Below are 4,985 nucleotides of genomic sequence, written 5' to 3'. Positions count from 1 at the left end.
TGAGTTGAGGTATAACATTGAACTTTATGTACAGATGAGGAAAAAGCAGCAGCTCCAGCACTGCACTGTCCAAGGAAGGTATAAGTGTAAATTAGAGTCTTATTAATAAAAGGGTGGGACAGCATGTAAATCTGCTCAGATTTTCTACTGCAACCATTACATCCCAAACTATATTTAAAGTCGTGTGGTCTCAGCTATATCCATTTTAAGTTACATTCTCAGTCTAATTCATACAGCGCAAAAAAATAGGCTGCCTTTACAATTACAACTTGTCAATGTAATTATTTTTAATATATTCAATAATTGTGCCATAGGATTAGGACTATTAAAAAAATGTGCTCAGAGCGAAAAACATTCCAATGTTGCATAATTGCACTACACTGTATGAAGTTCAGCTGTATGCCAGACTAAGAAAAAAATTGGAACCATCTATTATTATGCACTTAACTCCCCAGAATGGCTGAAAACTAAAGAGCAACACTGCCACCTCTCGTATATATGTTAGACAACCTCAGTTGGCTGAAAGACCTTATACATGCCTTTGCTCTTAAGCAATAAAAAAGCCACATTTTTTTCTGTCACAGCATCAACCTGAAAGTAAGACTTTGAGATAAACACCCAATTTTCTACTTTTTTTTTTTTTTTTTTTTAATTGAATACTGGTACAGGGCAAAGCTGCACCATCTGAAATATGCAGCCTGCTTAAGTCTTACATTCAGAGGGGAAAAAAATATCCTTTCAAAAGATCTTGACATGGGGTGACATAAAGGTCTCCCTGTTGGCTAAGGGTGAAAATGTTGCTCAAGTTCACAGCCTTGTAGGATCTGAACCCTTCACTGAAATGCATGTCCTGGTCCCATGCAGACCGCTGCAAGGACATGGCTAACTTGTGGCTTAGCAGGCCTTGCCTTCCACCAGGCTCCACAGACCTCCTTACAAGTTCTCCAAAGCTCCTGCTGAATGAGGCCTCGGGTCCTAGCCTGCAAGTTATCCGTATGATCTGTGTCTGCCTACCTCTTCCAGGACTAACAAGGGATAATGAAGTAGGCCAAGAGGAGCTGTGTTTCCTCCTCAGGAAGGGGAAAAACAGAGGGGCTGTCAAGCCTGACTGCAGTTTGGGGTGTGAAAACCTTTCTGTGGGAGCAGGGCAACCAGGAAGGCCATTGGGGACTCCACGACCAGAGTAGATGTCCAGGGAAGGGGGAGGAAGAGGCTGAACTGCAGGCATTGCTGGGGCTCCAAGGCCTTCTGGGTGTTTAATGAAAGGTTTCCTTCACAGCTTGAAGCAGCTGATTATTTTCTGACTTGAGATTTAGGGCTGTTCACATAGGACAGGCCAGGCTTAGTGCAACTGCTCTTTTGTATTCCTTCTTCCAACAAGAAGCAAAAGCCCACAGTCTCCAGCCTGAAGCTTTGGGGAGTAGGAATTAACTCATGGTTTCCCCAAGATGGGCAAGTGAGAAGTGAGCAACACTTAAAAGTCATTTCAGCTACCACCTTCTGCTATGGTTTGGAAAGGGCAGGACAAGGATACACCTCACTGTGGGGATGTAGACAGGTTTTTTAGCCTTAAGCTTGCATGTTAGAAATAATGCTATAATTTTAAAATTCCACTTTTATTCTAAGCAATAACTGTAGCAGCCTATTCACAGACTTTTCCTCTGTTCTTTCCAGGAAAACTCTTTTCTGATGATTTTAGTGACAGGTTCAAAAAGGGAAGGAAATAGCTTTGAATCACTGTGTGTTTTAATGCCATCTCAAATGCCTTTGCTGATCTGCTTGGGGTCGGACAGACACCTATCTTGTAGCTTACCACCTGTCACACAGCCCTTCTCTCACAAGTCTCGAGGTGAAGAAAGAGGTGGCACTGTTGTAGGTATCAAACCCAGAGGCCAACTAAATGCCAGCCAACCTAGGCTGAATTCACACTTGCCTTTTTGCAGTCTGCTGCTTGGATACTGGAAAAAACAAATGCTGAAAACACAGCCCACATATTACCATTAAAATGGGCCAAATGAAAAGGATATTTAAATACTGAATTAGACAGATAAATACTTGCAATGTAAGAGTGGTCACAAAAGCCAAAAACAATCTTAGGGCACTGTTGAACACTGTGCAAAGGTCTGCATTTCAGGAGTAGTCTGATGTTCAAACAGAACTTACCTGCAGTCCAGCCAGTCAAGCCAACTGCTTTACTGAGAGCACATCCATGTGATGTGACTTTTCAGTCTTTTTTGGGTAGGCTGATTTTGTCTGTTCCCAATTGCCCTTTGAATACTTTTTCCTCAAAATGTAGACACACATCAACGTATACATAAATTTACTATGCCATAATCAATTACATTATATCCATTGTTCAAGTCAAGATTTGAACAGAGAAGCTATAAAATATTTCAGAATTTAAAATGATTCTAGCCAATTCTCATACAATGAAAATACGACTGGAATACCTGTTTTCAGCTTCTGTTGTGTAAATGGTTTTAAACCTCATCGATAACTTGGCTTCATTTGTTACAAAACAAAAAGTCATTTCCACTTTTGCAGATTTTGCCTTGCTAGACAACTATTTTCTTCCAGTGCCAAATCAGTTTACAAAAACACTGATATGAACAAGTGCTGTAAGCAAGGCTTATTTCACTGTTTTTTCTCGGAGAACTACACTGGGTTCTAGCAGTCTGCAAGGCCATTCAGAATAGAATCCAAGCAAAGATCTGTTAACCCTGTTCAGCCGTAGAGATCTTCACTGACTTTCTCCTTGTGGCCTGATGATAGTCCAGTCAGCTTCTTCTCATGCTACAGTACCTGATTCTCTTGCAGTGACTGTGGACCTATGAAGTCTGCAACTTTTGTCCTAAATTGCAGGAAAAGAGGACATCAGTTTCCTACAAGATGATCATTGTTCAGCTTGTGCACTGGTCCGCTTGTGTAGAACAACATTCTTACCATATAGTTTCCAGATGCTGAAGAGAATGTCATTACAACAGCCTTGTGAGAAACTTCATGGTAGAAGTATTTTTAGAGGAGAATATTAATCTTGTTATCTATGCTTTCAAAAGTAATGCTCTCGTGACTTATTTTTCTGCCTTAACAAATGTTATCCACTTTAGGCAAAACCAGATCTGTGGGCTTACAATGGTACTTCTACCAACAGACTTCATAGATGTCATTCTGTCATAATGTCATTCTTCCACATTTCATAAGGGAAATTGCTGATCTTTTTATCCTCTTGAAAAAAATGAAAGAAGGAAGCTGAAAAATTGGTTATGCACACTCCCTTTTTGGCATGTTTTGAAGACCAAGCCACACTTCTTCCCTGTATAATTTGTCATTATTTAAGTCATAAGACTGACAATGAAGCCCCAGGCCAGCTACAATTCCTCCTTCTCTTGCTGCATAAAGAATTTAGGTATCATCTACAGGTCTGTACTGATTGGAATTTTTCTTGGTATGAGAGCCATCAGATCAGACAAAACTCTTCTTTATTCCCAGAGCAGGTACAACTTCACCTACATGTACAATCTTGGCTGAAGAGGCTCTTGAAAGTCTTGTTCTGCATTAACATGAGAAAAGACAACTTTTTTTTTTTTTTTTTTTTGCCACCTCCCCATCTCCTTAAGTCTCCAGGAACTGGTGGGGAGTGCAGCAGTACACCTACACTAACACAGGGTCTTTCAACACAGATTTTCATGTATGCTTCCCAAGGATCACAGGGTTTCTGAATGAGTCACACCAGCAATATTTCTCTTCCCTTTGCCTTTTGACTTCTATCTATGCTGTGGTTCACTGCACAGCTGGTGTTCGTTCACGGAAGGCATGCAGAAGGCATCAACATGGAGCATCATGAGCTTGATTTGCTGAAAACTAAGTTGGTAATTACTACAATTTGTTACAGTCACGTTCAACTGCTTGAAATCTGCATAAAATGCATGACATGTGTATTGTGTCTATTTGAATGGATTTGCATTTCTTCCATGGCTGATTATCTTTGACATTCCTTCAAAACACTCTTTCTAAATAGCTCTGGAACTTCTCTTGCCAGTATCATTTTTAATAAAGGTAACTACTGTCCTAGGTTTGCTTTGTTTCAGCTTGTCTTCACCCACTTCTCCAGTTCTCTCTTACATAAAAAAACAAACAAAGATGTAGCAGAGAAAATTCATTCACTCAACTAGGATATAAGCACAACTAGGATATAAGCACCAACAATTCAAGGATTGGAAGTGCCAATAGCAGCAATGGTAATACAAAAAAAAAAAAAAAAAAAAAAAAGACAGAAGAGAGTGCTTTAATATAGGTAATTCAACACCAGCTTTTAACTTTATGTTAGCTACAGCAAGCATTTGTTTTGGAAAGTCTTTTCACATTCTCAGAGTTGACACGATGTTGCCTAAAATTGTGTTTGGAATTGTGATATTTCTCAAATAATGTTTGTAGGTGGGAAGGCCCAAAGGCTACAACTACCTAAATACACATGTAAAAACTTGCGTGAGTGGTAGCAAAGTAGGTATTTGCTGAGAGGTAGAGGTACTGAGAGGTAGAGAGAGCACAGAAGAAACAAAACAAAATAGAAATGGGCATTCAACAGAAAAGGATATGCCTTTGGATATTCAGCTTTGGATTCAACTGTTAACTGAAACTTTGTCCAAACAGATGATAGGCATTTTGATCTGGTGTGTGATTTCCACTTCGTTAGAAAGTCTTTCTCCTTTTTTTCCTGCACTAAAATACTTGCTACTTTTTTCTTTTCTTTGTATTACAGAAATAATCATGTCCTATGTCAATGTCTCAGGAGTAAAGTTTCCAGATTACTCAAGAAAGATTGAGATAATAGCACAGACTTGATAATTCATATTCAAAAATATTTAATTTCCAGATGTTTCATTTTGTGTGATAAATTCTTGGTTACAGCAAAAAATTGTAGCACACAGCGCTGGAGTGACATATTAAGCCATAACAATGCAGTTTATTACAACTGTGTAAACAAA

Source organism: Nothoprocta perdicaria, unplaced genomic scaffold (assembly GCF_003342845.1).
Source record: "Nothoprocta perdicaria isolate Ctin4 unplaced genomic scaffold, notPer1 scaffold_351, whole genome shotgun sequence".
Classification (NCBI taxonomy): domain Eukaryota; kingdom Metazoa; phylum Chordata; class Aves; order Tinamiformes; family Tinamidae; genus Nothoprocta; species Nothoprocta perdicaria.
Note: the sequence above shows the minus strand (reverse complement) of the source record.